The following is a 19,734-nucleotide window of genomic DNA, read 5'->3' as shown; positions in this document are numbered from 1 at the left end:
CCCTGAAACAGTGTGACAACTAGCTTGTACTGTCATATTGGGATGAAATGGCAATTCAGTGGCGAATACCACTCCAACACGAAATGGAAAACAAGGAGAGGAATGGCAAACATTTTTCTTTTTCTAAACCACAGTCTGGCATTCCAGCCTTGACATGAGGACTAAGGCAATTTCCACAAAAAGTCCACAATGTAAAGCAGTCTATTTGCACACCAGTTCAAACCATTTTATTTAGGAGTCAACAAGTTTTGGATGCTTAGGGCAGAGTCTAAATGCCCCTACACAGTAATAGAAATTATGATCAGCCAAGTAACGAAGATGTTAAAACACGAAATGCATTGTCTACACAAATCATGGACCAAGTTTCCCTTTTGTAAACATAAAATCTTCCTTCAGATGCCTTATCCCGAAGTCATAAAACATATATATATTGAATGTTTTAGAACTCCTTTCAAAAAATTAAAAAGATGTAGAGCAATATAGGTGGATTTGGATACTAAGCCGGAGCAACTGCTGTCTTCAAAGTTCGGCAGAGCATCCTAAAGCATTGCCTTTAAACACAAGCTGTTAGAAGTGTTGCTATGAATTGGCATAAAGCATCCCCTTTGGTTTGTGTTTTACATGCACTCAGAACAAGTACCGGCAAGTGACAGAAAACCAGAACATGTTTTGCAAACAATTATAATATCCTGAAACAAAGGGCAAGGACTGAAGTCATCATTTGTTAATTGCTGCCATGGTCCTACTCTTCTATACTGCTTGTAAATTCAATTCTCATCATGAAGACACAAAAGGGAAACACCCAGCTCATCTTCCCTTTCATCCTAGGATTAGGGTCATTGCTCCAGGTATACAGTCATACTGCAGATTTTCTTGGTACACAGAAGCAGGATGATTTACCATTTTGTTCCAGTGTAAGGTTGTATGTGTTTTGTTTTGTTTTTTTAAATTGTGTTTTCGTTAACAACAAAGCTGTCAAGGTAACAAGCTTCTCTCATGCGTCATGTACTCATAAGAAAAAAATTAGTCCTTTCCACCATTTACACAATAAAGTTACTGGCTTAATTCTGTTTTCCATCGCTTTGCACGGCTGTATACAAGACAAACTTTTTAAAAGCTATTAAAGAAGTCACCTCCCATTCAGCAAGAAGAAAACCACCCAAAATTTTCCCAGGGGCTCAAGTGCTATTCACTTTGAGAGAACTAATAAAACGTATTTGGAAGCATTTTCCCTTCTGTCCAAACAAGGGAGGAAGGAACTGTTAAAAAGTCTCTTTGATGAGTTGAGCACAGCAAGGTGTAGCATCTCTTTTTAAAATTGTGAAGTAATGGATTCCAGGGGGGAAAAGACTCATGCGTATTGTATAATACTTCAGAACAATCTGTGCTGTAAAACTCCAAGCTTTGGGACTCTTCTTCAGACAAGCTTACCAATTTCACCTACATACTTCCAGATTTTTGGTTTTTTTACAATTGACATTTTGGTGAATATGTCCCACGTTTGGCAGAGGTAAGGGGTATCAAGGATAGGGGAAGAGGTGGTATCCACCTTTCATCTAAACTACACAGAAAGATATCACCAAAGTATGAAACCAGTAGTCACAATCAGCACCGGCAGCATGCAGGGTTTGTACATGGCTATGTTTGCCCAAGAAATTGCTAAACTTACAGGAAACCTACAAACACCTACACAGCTGAAACTTTGCCAAGAATGCAAATCTCAGGCATTATCATTTTAGTTCCCAACCATATTGCAGTAAACATTGTGACAATTCAAATACCTCCCAATTATGGTTCACATTCAGCCAACAGATTGCAGATGCCCTTTGTTACAGAGGTCAAGTTATTAAAGGCATACTCCTCAATCCATCCAGTGTTCTTCCTATAAAATATTCAGCCTCTTCCATCCTCTGTCTATATATTCAGAGAATATATCAAGTATGCAAACTGTGATAATAAATATTTTCTACATAGTAAGAAATAAAACTGATCCAAATTAAGTTGACCAAGTCCAAGCACTATATATTCTTCTGGGCTATTAAGAGTCTAGTGGTATTGTCCCGCAGGAAGACATACAGATGAGAAAGCATCTGTCACCTTGGCCCATAGGTCCATCTGCCTGGAAAAATAGCTAGGTGACTTGTTTTTGGAAGCAAGTAGGTCTAGTCTATATAGGGCTAGCTATGGCACAAGATAGTGTAATACCACCACACAGCACAGGAGGCCTGTGGAGAATTTCACCATTAAAATCCCTTTTTTTTCCCTTCCAAGGCTCATAACAGGTAAGATGCTGCTTAGTGTAACAACTGAACTGTGAATTCCTGGACCGATAGAGGCCTTGTGTCCATATACCACACAGGTCCCTTGATTAAGTAGAATGCGTTTAAAAAACGATTAGCTAAAGCGGTACAAATATCTGGCTGGACAAATTGGTTTAAAAATCACACCTCTGCCAAAGCACAAACGTTTGTGTAAACCAGGGCTGAACTTTGGTAGAAGAGTAATGAAGAGAAAAGGGTTGAATTCTTTGCAGACCCTCTTTGCTAGTAGGGCCTCAACAACAAAAAAAAAGTCAGAAAGAGAGGAAATATTCCAAGATCATCCCCTCTTTGGGACGACAACACACACCCAAAGCTAAAAGCATTAAATTGGATGGGAATAAGATTGCTATATTTGACTACAGGCAAAATCAGCTAAGTATCATTTAAATTGCAAATTACATAGCAACAGATTTCTGCACAAAGTTCAAGGGCTTTCTTTTTAAGCAGTTTGTTTTTATAAATTAGAGATGACATTTCAGGGGAGGAGGGGTAATAGCTGCTATCCTCAATACATATTCAGCTCAAATATCTCCCAGATTAGTTTGATGCATTTTGTCTACACACCAGAGAAAAATGGGGTTGTTAAATGATGACCAAAAAACCCAAAGAGACAAAAAAAACCCACCCATCTTTTACGAGAAGGTCCCCAAGGAAGTAAGGTTAATTGGTGCCATGTCATTGGAGGAGGATTAACTGTTCCAAAAGGATCTCAGAACTTGCTGTCTCACCCTTCTGCTTTCCAACTCTACTCACTCCAATCTTCCCCTCTGCACAAGGGGAACTTTTAATCCATTGACAGTTTTACTGTGAAGCTCTTTTAAACCAATGTTTCCTCCTTCAAAACTTCTGTTCCTTTCTTTTCATTTTTAAGAACATGCTCTTGCTAGTATCATCCTCCTGGCCCTGACTCCTCCAAATTAAACTTCATGAAGGCTTAAAGATGGGAAAATATATACTTTGCATTTATATAGTGCCTTTTAATCAGCAGTTCTCAAAAAGCTTTCTAAAGCATTAAATCTAAACAAGTGGGAATTTTTATGCCCATATTGAAATGAGAAATTAAGGCAACAAGAGGATCAGTTATCCAAGGTTACCCTAAATCAGTGACAGAACTGGGAACAGAAGAGCTGGATTGTCTTGATATCCAATTCCCTGTTATTACTTGATACTCCTGCTTCTCCCAAAATACATTTGATATAAAAAAATATTTTTGTGGGTCCTCCTTCTTAAGAGCCAAATTACAGCCCATTGTATAGTATTACTGAATGCTACTCAGGGGTCCCGCGGGTCTGAATACTTACTTACCCAGCTGGCAGTACATACATGACAAAAGAGGGCCAAGAAAAAGCTAGATTTTTAAAATGAATTTTAAAAACTAGGCTGGTTTGGGTGGGGATGTCTGAGTGTCAGTGGTTCTTACCAGCAACTGCAGATGAACAGATTCATTAAGACTTCAAGAACGTATAAAATCAATCCCCTGAAACTTAAAATCAACCAGATCCAATCTCAAGAAGGCAGCTATGATAAAAAACACATTTTGTTAAAACCCCATTGTGATGAAGATTATTCCAATTTTAAAAGATCAAAACAGTTGCTGTCTTTGATGCAGAACAGATACATCTTCACGACTGAAGGAAGTGATGAGGCTCGCCTGACCAGATATAGCAGGCCCTGAATCAGTGACCTTACTGTGATAAATCATGATGAACATATGCGAGTCAGAGCTGGATTAATTTAATATAAGAGTTAGCCTGGAAGGAGGACTACGAAATGCATCAGTGAAAAAGAAACACAATTTAGTTCAATACACTGGAGAACTTTAGGCTTTTCATGATAAGGAAGTGCATATCTAATAGATTTCTCTCTCAACAAAGCTCAATATATTTTGACGAGCCAGAGATCACTAGAATCAATCTCTACTTTATTTGAAAAAAATAAAAAAATTGGCACATGAACCTTCGGCTACTTTCTAAACACCGTATAGAAATTTTAACACAATTTTGTTTCCTTCCTTTTGCTACAGATCCACACAGACTATGGACAAAGCAAATGTCAGTGCTTAAAAATTTTGTTGAATATTTAGAACTCAGTCACAGGCCAGTAATTATTTTTAAACAAAGAATAATGTGATTAATAGGCTTCTTTATTAATGTTGAGAGAAACCTGTTCATCTCCCTTTTTGCTTCTTATATATTTGCCAGTGCGAGCAAATGGTTTGTGATTGTTTCTTTTTTGGGGTGGGGAGGATTTAGTCAGTTTGGGACCCACAGGATTTCCATTCTGTCTTGCTGGCCTCCATACTTCTCCCCCCCTCAATCCATCCTCCAAAGTACATATTGCTCCCACCCACTAGACAGTCATACTGTTTATTCCTTTGCAGGCTTTTCTTTGGCGATCATCACAGTACCTGAGTCACTCTCAAACGTTGGTGAATTAATCTTCGGCATTCCCAAGAGGTGAGGATGTAGTATTAACATTTCCCCGATGAGATAACAGATACACAGCTGTAAAGTGACTTGCCCAAGGTCACATAGCAGCTATGGCAGAACTGGGAACAGAACCCAGATGTCTGGAGGCTCAGTGGAGAGTCCTCTTCCCAAGACCATCCCTTTCTCCCAGGGGCCAGCAAAAAAGGACATGGTTTAGAAACGGGTGCCTAGAGAACAAGCAGGTCACTGTGCTGTTCAGTAGTAAAGTACTTCTGAGGCAGAGAAAACATTTTAAAAAGTACTAGATGCTCTTAGGGCAATAGACAACAAAACATTCAGAAGGCACAACACAAGAAAAACCCGGCACTGACAACTCAAGACTGAATTTCTTTTAAATGTAGTAATTCAGAATAGGAACCTCTACCACCCAGCATGCTAAAGTTTAAAAATGGCCTCCTCCGTCTCTCCCCATTCTCCAGACCCTGCACTGGCTCCAAATTCCCCCCATCAGATCAAATTCAAACTCACCCTCATTTCCAGGATTCTCCTTTTCATTCACTACACGATGCCAGATCTACCATCTTCCACATCCCTTAATTCCTGCCTCCCCCCAGGCACCCCCAACCTTTTCCCAGACTGCCCTACTGGCCTGGATTATCTCTCTGCAATTTCAAACCCTTCCTTGCTATGAACTCTCAAAAAACAAAACAAAGATCTGCTAAATTATTCCCTATAAACCATGGGGGGAAAAATAGAGGCATTAACATGAGCATGCCATCTTTGGGAGGAGTCCTATCATCTCTCAATCCAAATGTTTGCTATTTTCTCCCCTTCTCCCACCCCACGCTCATCGGTCCCCAAACTTCTTGTCCCCCGCTGGAATCTGTCCGTGCCTCCCCTGCTCCCCGCACAGAGTCACAGTCAGGAGCTGGGCTGCAGCCAGGGGCCAAGGCTACAACTTGGGCCGCGGTCAGGAGAGAAGCTGCTGTTGGAGCCAGGAGCTGAGGACAGGGTCAGAGCAGATCTGAGGGCAGAGCAGGGCTGGGTGGCGCTTCCTCCTCGCTTACCATGGGGGCTGGCCTGGACCCCGCCATGCAACCCCAAATGTTCCTCTGTACCCCCCCGGCAGGGCACACACCACAGTCTGGGGACCACTGCTTTCAGTGTTCAGTACAGTAATGTCCATTTACATTGCAAGCTATGGGGGACAGGGAATGATTTTATTCTGTTTCTGTGAAGTGCCCAGACCAGATTGGGGGTGATTCATTCATATTATTATATATAAATAGAAATACACACGCCCACACACAAATTATATATATAATATATATTATATATATAATAAATAAGAACAGAGTACCATTAAATTATTAATAGTCGCAGTCTGGATAAACAGCATGGATGCAGAATTCAGACAAGCTCTCATCTGGCTTCCGTACTTTTAGGTTGTGGTTAAATTTGATAAAAGAGCACTACTGACATTCAGCAACAGCTTCCAAAACACTACAAAACAGATTCCAATGGATGAAGCTGCATCAAAGACAAAGGCTACAAGTGAAATTTATTTAGGAGAAAAGCATGATCTCATGATCCATGGTATGCCCTCACCGAGGAAGTACAGAATATGGTCTCTCACAGATGGTAATGCATTCAAATTTTCAATGTCCACATAAGTAAATCAACAGGCTCAACACAAGAGAAATCTAGTAGTGATTAAACTTGAAACAAAATGCTTCTGAAACATAATCATTCAAAATAAAAGGTAAACAGAACGTTTCAATGAACACTCATCATCCAGCGTGCTAGGCTTTCACTGACTAGTGTGAGAAACCAAACAGCAAACACCTCTATCAAAAGTCAGTTTTCTTAAAAAGTCTATATTTGTTAAGTATGAAAGTTTTACAGAACGAATCCTTTGAAATCCAGAGTACGTACACTATTCTATGTGCATCAAAAAATTCTCTCAAATCAGACTCAAGACTAACATTACTGAGATGCATATTAGTTTATTTCATCCCAGACTGAAAATCATATGCAGTTTAGTCAGCTTTGTCTGCTTACACAAACTTCAGTATAGAGTCAACAACCCATGTCTATTCCAGGGCAAATAACTTAATGGTGTGCACACACCCCCAACCCTCCCCTTTTTAATAGTATGAACAAGACACAGGTTGTGTTTAAGTCTAGACCAAATGGAAAAATTTCAATATGGAAATATAATAAGTGATACATAGTTCCAGTCACTATTCACTGCTATATGCTAACAACAACAACTGATGGCAACTGACAGAGGAGTTCCAAAGGGATACTGTTGCTGCTTTTGTACTCCTGCGCACTGAACACTGAAGGTCTGAGAGACCACATGATAGTTGTTTATGAGTCTGGAGTGAAGTCACATGACATCTTCTCCTCCCCCTCCTCCTCCCATACACACACAGGCTCACTGCCTCACCAACACTAACAGCACTGACCGCTTACCACCACCAGGCAGAGAGAGAGTGTCTTGGCACATCTTTTAGGGTGCCTTGAGAGGATTTTGAGGCACCGAACACACACAGGGTACCAGATCTTAATAGAAATCTCTTATTTAAAACTCTGCACACATATTCCATTCTATTAAACATGTATAATTATAGTTTTAAAAGGAAGGTCAGTATTTGGAATTTTAAAACACGACTATCAATTTGAGATTTAATCGGTTTACATCTAGAACAGAGTAAAATGCTTTTGCCTACATAAAGTCACTCATTTAAGATAAAGCAGAGATATAGCAGACATGTAATTTAAAAAACATATACATGCAGTTTAACAAATTTGAAAATGACTCCTAACATATCGCCAGCACTATTCCTTATGTACAGATTTCCTTTTATAAAAATCCACAAAGGGTTATTTTGAGCTATTTAATGCCCACCCCCTTACATATGGAACCCTTTCTCTGAACTGTAAAGCCACTTATTTATTGTAGCCACACCCTTCCTGCTATGTTGCTTATCATATTAGATTGCCAACTTTGGGGGATAGCGATGTGACTTTCCGTGGACTTGCACAAATCCTAGTATGTGGTGACACTACTTGGACACAACAACAACTACAAGTACAGGTAACGTGATTTCATTTCTTAACACACTGGTTCTTTATGCTAACAATTCAGAAACACAGACACAAATGGCATAGAGGGTAGGGGTATGTCTACACTACAGAGACTATATCGACATAGCTACATTGCTGTTGCTGTGCTTGCATAAATCAGGAGTGTGGAAACATCACCTCCTTAAATGAAGGTAGCTATGCTGACAGAAGCAATCCTCCATCAAGGTAGCTGTGTCTACATGCGGGTCAGGTTGGCAGAGCTAACTTAGTCAGGGGTGTAATTTTTTCACACCCTTGACCCATGAAGATAAGCCAATATAATTTTCATGCGTAGCGCAAGCCTTACTAGGGTCAGTTTTAACCCACTGTTTTCACTTCGCTGTCAATGAACTCACACCCACACACCCCCTTCACGGGCACACACAACCTTCATGGCACTAACTTTATAGCTTTCAGAGAACACCACAAAGCAATGATACTTACTTGTGGGTAGATAGGTAGGGGTGCGTGTGTGTGTATGTATATATCACATACATACACATCTGCGCACACACAAGTACCATTGCTTTGTTTTTCTCTGAAAGCTATAAAGTTAGTGCCTGTGAAGGTTGTGTAGTATGCCATTTTTATCATGATAAAAGCTCTCAGCAATGTGCGCACGTGCTGCAACAGTAACCAAGAAATAAAAATGTCCTGTTTCTGTTATGGAAAAAGGAAAACATGCTGAATTAAACAAAGACAGATGTACAATTGTACATCATACACACTGAGGCAAGGGATTTTACCACAAGGGGTATACACTTCATCTCATCTTCCCATTTTGTGTATTTAAGGAAAAAGGTGGTGTAATGGGTTTCGATTCAGAGTGCACTAAATTAAAATCTGAGACACAGTTATTAAAAACTGTTCTGATCTGTAAAAATAATTAAATGCCAAACAGTATTGCTGGTTTTGGTGTCTGTTTTAATCAATATTGTACAAAACAAAACAAACCCCTAAAGTATTCCATGCAAAGATAAATGTTTCCCATACATTAAATGCTTTTAGACTTTCACCTTCATCATTCATTCAACACATACTCCGTTCCAATTCCAAAAGGTTATACTCTAGCCAACATTTGTATTTCATATTCATAAAATTCTCGGTAAGGGCATAGCAGCAAGCCCCATAAGCAACCCTGAACTGTCTCAAACACAGGACTCAACCATAACAAAAGAATTCCGTGGTGTTTTCTATATTTTACACTATGCTATTGTTACAGACATTTATCACAGTACTTTCTTAATTCATCTGATTTTCTTGCCTTATTTATTGTCAACACTGATCTTAGAAGTCTAGACAGAACAAAAAAATCCATTAGTTTGCTTCTGACATCCACCACAGCACATTCCTGCTATATGTTTACTAGAAGCAAGCCTTGGGGAGGAGACAAGGAGAAAACAGAAAAAAAGCGCAGATCTGCAGTCATCTAGATAAATGCTGCACTGGGCATGAGGCTGAGTTGAGAAAAATAGCTGTTGGTTATTTGTGCTAACTCTGCCTATGTTTTAACACAGCTGCTTAAATTTAATGATATCTGAATTTTTGTAGTTAGCAATGTGCTGTATATCATTAGCAAGTGTTCTAAACCATATATTAGGACACGTATTTATGGGATGGGAATGGATTTTGGGTGTGAATTTTTTAAAAGAAAATGTGTGCACGCACATTAAGAATATAAGCAACAGAAAACCAATCTAAAACTCCTACTTTTATTGGCAGCAAGATCTCCATTTCCAGCAGCTCAACTAACAGGCCTAGCTACTGTAGTATCTGGTGAAAGGAAGAAATAAAAAAAACAAAAAACCCGCACACAGAGAAAGGCATTTTCAAATGATAAAGTTACATAAAAAAAAATCAGAGCTGCAATAGAGATTCTAGTGGAGACGTGAAAAATCTTCAGCCCTCACAAGTCATGACCAGATTTTACCTTTGCTTTATTCCATGCACTGAATGCTGCCTATCAACCAGACACCATCAAATCACCCTGTCATTTGTTATGGAGGACTCTGAACTACAAAGGTCTATTGTCCTGAGCTATGATTTTTTTTTCCCCTGTTGCAGCCAGTGGATATTCAGAGGGACATTATAGCAAGTTGAGATCTGATTCTCTTTACAATTAATAGCTATAAACACATCTACCTCCAAAAAAAAAGACTGATGTTGACTGAATCTCCTATAAATGATCTGAACGGCACATCCAGGAATCTGGGCATGCTAGCTAGACTAAAGAATGCAGATGCACAAGACACATTGCCCCACTGCTCCCCCCGCCTCCTTTGTGCTAGAAAGCCAGAAGGGGACTGAGATAGAAGAGAATCCAGTGTCTGAGAAGCTGGAATTTGTTTTCTTTAGGTTGGCTCAGCTGAACTACGGGGATCTGATATCTAGTCTAGGGCAATTGGTAGTTTTTCCTTAACGACTGTGGTGAAAAAATAATAACGTGTAAAAAAAAAACTTAAGGATGCTGATGATATTTTGGATCTTCCTTAAGAATGTATCATAGAAGAAGGGAATATTTGCATTTCCCAAATAAAAGTGGCCGGCTAATTTAACCAATACTCTTAATTCCAGTTTCCAAAATCCCAATCTGTTCCCTACCAGATGGGAATCCTATTTGCAAGCACTGCCAAAGGATGCTATGCAGCACCACAGAAAAAGGAGCATGTTTCCAGAATACAATGCCTTCAGCAGTCTGTATGAAATGGCTGAAGAGAAAATCCAGGCACTACATAATTCAGTAGAAAATCTGGCAGGGGAAAATGTTTAGGTATATTATCATACCAATGTTGAAAACGTACTGCAGAATACTCAGCTTTGCTGAGGTGTAGAATTTAGGGTTAAAGAAAAGAGCAAGTTATAAAATAAGTTTTTGTTTATTTGAAAACCTTCATTTTTTTTAATGTAAACATCCCTATTATAAAAAGGCAAGTCAGTGTTTTATTTATCCAAGCTAAGTAAAATGCTGGGAAAACAAAAGTGAAAAACCAAGCATGAATAATGAAAAATAAATTACATAATACATTATCAAACTGGTCAAAGTGTGTATTACAAGCAAAGATTACAAATATGTATTTTCAGTAATGACTGTTTAATGTCTTTCAAAAGCAAAATTGAAGCCTGGAATTGGAACCAGGGTATTTATCAGTTGTTGCATTCTCTTCTATATACACTGCCCCTTTCCATAAACAGTATATCTCCTTCCACAATCAATATGAAGCTATCGCAAACTTACAAAAGCACCATCAGTATATGCACTGAACAACATATGACCACACTTGCGCGCTCTTAAAAAAAAAAAAAAAAAAGGAACGTCTCAAAAACCAGAAAGAATGTTTGTTTCTCTCACTTAGCTCTCACAGCTTTGCAAAGACAGAAAAAAAAGTTGCTGACCATTATGGAAAGTTAGCACTGTTTGCAAAATTTAGTAGTAAATAAAAATACTAATTTCTACCCTATTGATTCTGCAACAATGTTCAGCTCTTATCTCGGCTACACATTTAACTGGGTGACCTCAACTGTGTTTATTGTTTTTTTTAAATGTTGTTAAAAATCCCTGGGGTGGGGTGGGGGGAAGGGGTTAATCATTGTTGGGTCACCTAGTATACAAACAACTTTCCACACACGTTTTAAAAAAAGGGCTTTTCAAAATACATGAGAACAGGGATTCTCAAACTGTGGGTCAGGACCCCTCAGGGGGTCGTGAGGTAATTACATGGGGGATCGCGAGCTGTCACCCTCCACCACAAACCTCGCTTTGCGTCCAGCATTTATAATAGTGTTCAATACAAGTGTTTTTAATTGATTGGGGGGGGGTCACACTCAGAGGCTTGCTATGTGAAAGGGGTCACCAGTACAAAAGTTTGAGAATCACTGCACTAGAAGATAATCATTCCAAGGTGTAAACCATAACATCTCTCTTTGGTCTGTTCTTTCTAAAGCATTGCCTGTTTTGCTTCTTGTTACTTCACATATTCAGAAACTTCTTACTGCCCTGGCTCAGAAGCAAGCCAGTACAATTCATTTCTGACAGAAAAAGCATTTCAGAGTCACTAGTAAACTGGCAGCCTGCACTATATTCAAGGTATCGTTTTGCACTTTAATTCAGAAAATTAGCTAAGTACATCTGGTCTCAGAAATAAGTGCGTTTGTGACAAGATTTTTTCCCCTCTCACACTCTTTCCAACCAGAACATTTTTTTTTCTGAAGTGTGATTTTGCTCCATAGCATGTAAATGAGATGTTATTCCAAAAGAAACAGGAGGTGCAATAAGGGAGCCACATTTAACAAATGAGTCTGGGGAAAGCTAATATCGGGGTATGGACAATACCTGACATTTGAGAGTATTCCCTCTTGCCCATCAAAAGACCAATCACACATTCATGGCTGGAATTTAGAAAGATTCCTATGTTAGTAAGTTAGTTAGTTAGTAAGTTAGATCTTATCAGCAACCACTTCTTCTGCCTTTCCACATTGGAACAGGATAGAATTATTTACATAAGGGATTTCAAATAACTCTGGTTTTCACTGCTTTTTTCTTTTAGCCAAAAATGTATCGTATTGTTTTGGCACAATGTATTCTAAAATTCTAACAAAACAGCAACAAAGCTTAACTGAATTTAAGTAACATTTAAATAAAATAAAATTGCGGTAAACTAAGTCAAATTACTGGACACGTAGGTGCCCTGAAACATCACAAAAAAGATTAGCAATTCCAATTATTATTTCTATCTCAAATAATTTAAAATGACTAATAGCTAGGGTCAACAAAATGAATAAGTTTCATAACTAACTCAATTTTGTTCCTTTTCTATGGGGTTTTAGTTCCGAAAATACTTGGTACATTCTATGCACTTGCTACCCCCATGGGACACTCTGTTTATTATCTAAACGTTTTGTCTTATTCCTACTTCTCAGCTACCTGAATTGATCAGGGACACATTTGAAGAGCTATAGCCATCTACCTTGGCCAGTAGCCTGCTCAGGAGCTACTAAAGGATCCACACTGATAGCTCCTAAATCACAGCACTAGCAAGTCAACTCTGCAAATCATCCATCTGCCAGGTACACCAGTCTTTGCCAGTCGTTAAATCAAAGTTAGATACATACAATGGCCAGACAGGCCATTAGAAAAATACTGGCAGATTACATAGCCATGCCCTATAGCACTAATAACCAACATTCAAATCACTGGCTTTTAATTAGGAAACTGACCTACTGATCAGTGACTGTTCACCCTGTCATAAAAGGAAGCATATTTGTAAATTAACCAATCTGACATGCAAGATAAATATATCCAAGTACAGAATTAGGGATCAACCACAGCACAGAAATCTCCACCTAAAAGAAAATCCGATCTGTGCAATTCACCATGTTATGTCAGCTTTGCTTCCTACTTTGAGCCTCACCGCAAACACAGAAGCCTCCAATACTGCAGGGATTCCATTCCATGCAAAACTCCACTCCAGGTATTCCAGGCAGCCGTGTCGCAAATAATTCATGTCCACTACTCCTCTATCACACTGAATACAAGCACATTGTGCTACTGGAAATGGGAAACCTGATTCGGGTCACAGCAAAAGGTAGAAAAACACTTATTTTAACACAAAGCCGCCCTATTTCCTCCCAGTGCTTCCCAATCGCAAACCTACAACTTTAGTGGAGAAAAACAAAAGGCTTTGCCTCTAACGAAGAGGAGGAGAATAGAATGCTTCCCCCTCCCACAAAAAGAAAAAAGCATTATGCACATTTCAGCAGACATGCCTGTCCTAGCTCTTTTGTTAATATCAAATTAGTACCATTCTATTCAAGTACTCCCCTCGTTAGTATAATCTGAGATGAACAGATGATACAACATACAAATTGTGTACGTTAGCCCGAGAACTAGCAAAGCCACACAAAGGACAACAAAAACAAGATCCTCCTCGCCCTCCACCCAGTTCTTCGCCTTTAAGGAAAGCCACAGTCACCCTGGTGTTCTTCTTTAAAGGATGATTAAGACAGCTCCTGTATTAATGAGGGTAAATCAGATTTAGAAAACCTGCAGTGTAACAAAAATATGATTAAAACCACCATGCTCTTGAACGGGTTTCAACTGTTTAGTCCCCTTAAAATTAAATGCTGGCGCAGAACTCTTGATTTAATGGAGGGTGCATTTCTCCCCCCTACTTTTATAAATTTATTTATTTAACAGGATATACCATCCTGTTGTTTACAGGAAAGGATTACCTCTCTGCAGCCTGGTTAACAACTGTGTTCTTAATACCACTACTGCATCTTGGTGGGATGCCCATTTGACTGACAAACCCATAAACCAGTCATGTAGCAAAGCCAAGCATAAAGGTGGAATTTCAAAAGGAACCAATTGGGAAGCGTGAAGGGAGGTTCCAGATGATTGGCATGTTATTCAGAGTAGAAAGTAGTAAACAACCTCTGTGTCGGCTGAAGAAAGAGGTATATCCAAAGATGGCATGTCCCTTTACCTTGCTCAGGCTGGAGTTTTACAAAACAAAAATCAGTAAGAAGCTTTCACAGCCGAGTTAAAAACAAAAACAAAAACCCAACCACACAAATAAGCTTATATTTTAAAAATGCTGCTTATATATAAAAGATTTTTAAAATATCCAAGTCATATCTTCCTTTTTATAAGTCACTTTAAATATAAAGCATTTTTGTAGCTGCTCTGAATTTTCTAGACTGAAAATGTTTCATATGTACTCACTGCATTTAGGTTTATATTAAACCAGGATTTCCTCCTTTTCTTTTTCATGGAAATTTGTGTTTTTACTCAATAACAATCTAAAAAGAGAGGGACATAATTGTGATGATTGGAAAAGAAATTTAAGTGTTGAAACTGGCATTATTTCCACATGTATAGAAATCATCCAGCAAAAAGTGGAAGTTTAGGTATTTAGCTTGATAACATACGGTCAAAGACAACGGGGAGGAAAATTAGCAGTTCAGCTGTCAATATTAGAGGATTAAAATGTTGTTTAAAATGTTTCTGATCACATTATGTTGCTAATTGTGCGGAGCACATGAGCAGAGACGCAGAAAATGTAGTGCTTAGACTAAGATCTAAGGGAATCCTAACCAGCATAGGAGCATTAGTTTGGCTTCTTTCTGGAGGATAAATTATTGCTGAAGATGTTTACACAATGTAGCTTCAGCAGTCTGAAAGGTTGCTTTCAAGAGGCCCTGCCCCAGATTTAAGGGCATGCAAGCAAAGACTGTGTGGGGAGACAGCTAGGCAGGATATACTGAAACAGCAGCTCAATTTCATCTTCTCCTGTATTTCAAATCCAGGTAAGTACCAGATTTGATTTTCAAATTTGTATTTCAAATTTTGGCAAGTACCGAGCTGTGTGTTTTTCCTGTACCTATCTAGCTTTGAAAGCATTCAGGGCTATTCTAGGTACGATGGACTCCAGACTATGTTTTAAAAAGTGATTCATATTATATGATGAGTTTAAAAATTAAAAAAAGGGCAGAGGCCCAGGATCCATGCGAGAAATTCTGAAAAGCAAATCCATAGGTTAAGAATCCCACTGTCCCTTTGCAATTGCCACCTTTCGAACCCTGGTATCAGGTAGCGAAAGTTTCCCACAAAGGAACAAACCCTGGCTACTTTGAAGTCAATGGGTTTGTTTAACACAGAAACCACCCCCCCCCCCCCACCACCTACAATCCCAAAAGACAGTGGGCAAAAAACAAAAAAGCTTCCTGAAGATAGTATGGTATTTCAGCTGTCAATTCCTTCCAAACACAATTTCAGCCCTCCCCTGGCTCCTAAGACATTGGCCTTGGCTTTCTGAAATATAACCTTCCCTCCCATAAAGCCAAAGGTGGTTAGTTGTCTGAACAAAATCCTCCACAAACAGAATCTGTGAGAGGAGTGCAAGATCTTTTTGAGGCCAGCAAGAGGTCACATGATGCAGACTCCTTCACAAAGTCAATCATTTGTGAGGACTGACACCGTCTTGTGTAGCGAAATGCTATCCAACAGTCTACACATCTGTACAGAGTCACAGAATAGTATCAGAGGGGTAGCCGTGTTAGTCTGTATCCACAAAAACAATGAGTGAAAACTGAATTGGCCTTGTCAACAGTGGCTTGCCACTCGTAAGGTAACTAACTCCCTTCTCTTCATGTGCCAGTATGACTGTACCTGTAATTTTCACACCATGCATCTGAAGAAGTGGGGTTTTTTTACCCACGAAAGCTTATGCCCAAATAAATCTGTTAGTCTTTAAGGTGTCACCAGACTCGGTTGTTTTTACAGAATAGTAAATTCATATAGGATAGCATGGTGTGTATGCCAAGAGCATTATTTTAGAGCTACCCCACACATACCTTATATTAAACACTGCTTTTCTCCTGCCCCACATCTACCCAGAGGATGACTCACTTTTTTTCCAGCTAGCCAAATGGGTGGCCATTTCTCCTTGATGTAGCAAGGACTAAGACAGTCACAGAGGGATTGTCACGGAGAGACTATATTCAGTCCAAAAGAAAGGAGTGCCTCATGTGGCATAAGAGCTTATGTACCTATTAAAGGTAACTTGCACAGTTAGGGAAAGTGAAGAGGGAGTGGTTTGGTTTCTTTATTATACTTCTTTATAATGTCAAATGAAGGTCTGAAGGTTGTTTGCTTTTAAAAAGGTTTTCCAGCCTTTTTTTTTCCCCCCTTAAGAACCACATCACTGGGTCTTTCCTGGTTTTATTGGCCGCTTAGCAGGGGGTCCATGAGTTGAGCATTGGAATTAATTAAAGGAAGGGAGATACTGACTCTCCTCCCAAATGTTTCAGTCGCAGGGGTGCACTGCTGGTTTGGGGAGTGGGAACAAGCTGATCCCTAAAGATCACACCGAGAGCCCAATCGAAACAATGAGTGGAGTGGAGCACCCTAAATGGAGTTTATAACCTGCATTTCTGCTTCTCCACCATTGCAGCGGCCACACAGCTGGGGAAGGGCCACATCCAGGGCCTCTGGCCAGCTAAAAGCTGAAAAGTGCAGGGAAGAAAAAACATCCTGTGCATCTCCTCCCTTGACTAGCACTCTGCACAAAGGATTGCCCAAAGAGAGAGAGATTAGAAGATGGGGTTTGTTTGTTTGAAATGCAGCCACTCTGAGCAGGCGGCCTGGTGGAGCCTGCTTGCAGCTGCTAGCAGCAGAACAGAACTGACATAACTCAAATAGGTGGCTACTCCCATCTTACCCTGATTGACGGGTCTGGTTCTGCCGCTCAGCAAGCTGCAACAAGAGAAGATCCACTATAAGGGATCTATGCACCCTTCACTTGAACAGAAGAAAATCACGTTCTAAAGTATCTTAAAAAGGGGTGTGGGAAGGAGCCATGAAACCATCCCCTCAAGACTCAAAAGATTTGAGATTTTTTGGTCTGCTTGGTGACCTTGAGTAAGTCACTTCCATACTCTGTGTCTCAGTTTCCCCATCTGCAATATGGGGACAATGATACTAAACTCCTTTGTAAAGTGCTTTGAGATCTACAAATGAAAGGGCTAGATCAGAGCCCCTCCTTCTGTGGTACATTGCTGACGGTCTACAAAAGGAATCACTTCCCGTGTCTCACAGGCTGAAAGGTATTGGTCACAGTAGTGGGGTCAAAGCAATGAACAGTACATAAAATATGTTGGGTACTTCTATTTACCCCTTTCTTGTCATTACAAAAACAAGAAGTAGACAGTAAAGGAAATGGAAATAAATTAAGAAATGATAAAAAGAAAAATATTTCCCCATGCCAAAGCAGAGATAGTGCCACAAAGTAGCATAAAACCAAGGAGATTAGGAGGACTGGATGAGAACATACTGGATTTACATTAAGAATTTTAATAAGCTTGTAAGTCATGCTGCAAACTTCTAGAGTCCAATCTCTGACTAAAATCTGGTGGTGTAAGCCACTCTACCAGATAAAACACTAGATTACGGGAGCCTCTGGTCTGAATTACTACGCAATTCCTATCTCCTACAATGCAAGGCTTCACAGGTGAAACTGGAGAAAAGGGAGATCCTTAGGAATCCGCTATGGATATGGCTCACCACTGCAGGCTTTTTTGCTTTCAGGGTGAGGAAAATTCAAATACAACTATTTTGGCCACTATAATGTTTTCTATTTTGAAAATCCAATTTACTACTGTCAATAACCTAGTCCCAGATTTGGACCTTAGCGTCCAAAATATGGGGGTTAGCATGAAAACCTCCAAGCTTAGTTACCAGCTTGGACCTGGTACTGCTGCCACCACCCAAAAAATTAGAGTGTTTCGGGGCACTCTGGTCCCCCCAAAAACCTTCCCTGGGGACCCGAAGACTCAAATCCCTTGAGTCTCACAACAAAGGGAAATAAACCTTTTCCCTTCCCCCCCCCCTCCAGGTGTTCCTGGAGAGATACACAGAAGCAACCTCCGTGAATCTAAACAGAGGGAGTCCACCCTCTGTAATTCCAGTCCTGGAAACAAAAGCACTTTCCTCTTCACCCAGAGGGAATGCAAAATCAGGCTAGTAAATCTAACACACACAGACCTCCCCCTGACTTCTTCCTCCCCCCAATTCCTTGGTGAGCTGCAGACCCAATTCCCTGAAGTTCCCCACTAAAGAAAAACTCCAACAGGTCTTAAAAGAAAGCTTTATATAAAAAAGAAAGAAAAATACATACAAATGGTCTCTCTGTATTAAGGTGACAAATACAGGGTCAATTGCTTAAAAGAAATATGAATAAACAGCCTTATTCAAAAGAACACAATTTAAAGCACTCCAGCAACTATAGACATGTAAATACAAAACAAAAAACCAACTTTGTACTCACAACCTGGAAACAGAAGATTAGAAAGCAGGAAATAGAAAAATCCTTCTCTAGCTGAGAGAGATTCAGGCAGAAGACAAAGAACTCAGACACAAGCTTCCCTCCACCCAGAATTGAAAAAAATCCTGTTTCCTGATTGGTCCTCTGGTCAGGTGCTTCAGGTTACTTTTTTTCCAGGTGAAAGAGACATTAACCCGTAGCTATCTGTTTATGACAACTACCAAATCTCACTCGAAGCAATTATTGTACATTGAGTCAAAACCCAGGCTTTACATCCACAAACCTCCTATTGGCTTTAATGGAAGTACCTGCAGAATGTGGCCCAATAGCTATAAAGATTCTGTAGCTGAATTTAACCATCCTCCCACTCCCTCAGTAGCAAACGCAAACAAAATGACAATTAAACTGAAAAGTTTAATGTGGGAAAAATCCTCCAATGCAATAATAAAAAACGACTGCAAAATGGATGACATAGTAACTGCACCCATTTAAACAGAGTCACGGGGCCTGAAACCACCAAGATGCCTACGTGTGTTATTCTGCCACATCTATAACCAATGCAACAACAAAGAGGCCTCCCTGTACACAAACAGATGGCCTCATAAAACTCATTCACCAAAGTGAGGACTTTATATGCTGTGCTATAGGATATGGACACTTCTGTAAACAGCTCCAAAGAAACCTGACACGCTTGCTGAAATGATGGACCACACACAGAGAGGGAAGTTTATCAGATGTGTACAGGCAGGTAGGTAACAGAGGTACACTGACTTATCTCTGGGATTTGGATGGGGAACAGGAAAAAGCGTGCCAACTTGTACCACGATGTTGACATTATGCTGCTTTTGCTGTTGATCCTACTTTAAACAAAAGTCACACACACGTTTGCTTGTATTCTGAAGAAACTGTGTTTACAGCATCTTCTTGCAGAGGACATTCCTGTTCTGTATCCCTAAGAGAAAAAGATGGTGAGGGTGGATTGTTTTTGTTTTAAGATAAACAATGTTTGATGCAACTTTAAGTCTGAAATTT

General features: G+C 39.7%; 1 protein-coding gene across 2 annotated transcripts in view; it reads right to left on the bottom strand.

Annotated features, from left to right (window-relative positions):
- IGF1R (insulin like growth factor 1 receptor) overlaps nucleotides 1–19,734 on the bottom strand; it is a 282,525-nt gene that overhangs the window by 87,617 nt on the left and 175,174 nt on the right. The window contains exon 1 of one of the 2 annotated variants that reach the window (XM_030576712.1): nucleotides 14,111–14,167. The exons of the other annotated variant lie outside the window; for it this stretch is intronic. The gene's annotated coding sequence lies outside the window, so the exon portion shown is untranslated. Of the gene's footprint in view, nucleotides 1–14,110; nucleotides 14,168–19,734 lie in introns of those variants that run through there. 2 annotated transcript variants of the gene reach the window in all.

The sequence above is a fragment of the Gopherus evgoodei genome, chromosome 10, assembly GCF_007399415.2.
Source record: "Gopherus evgoodei ecotype Sinaloan lineage chromosome 10, rGopEvg1_v1.p, whole genome shotgun sequence".
Taxonomy (NCBI): Eukaryota; Metazoa; Chordata; order Testudines; family Testudinidae; genus Gopherus; species Gopherus evgoodei.
Note: the sequence above shows the minus strand (reverse complement) of the source record. Positions and strands in the feature narration are given on the sequence as shown.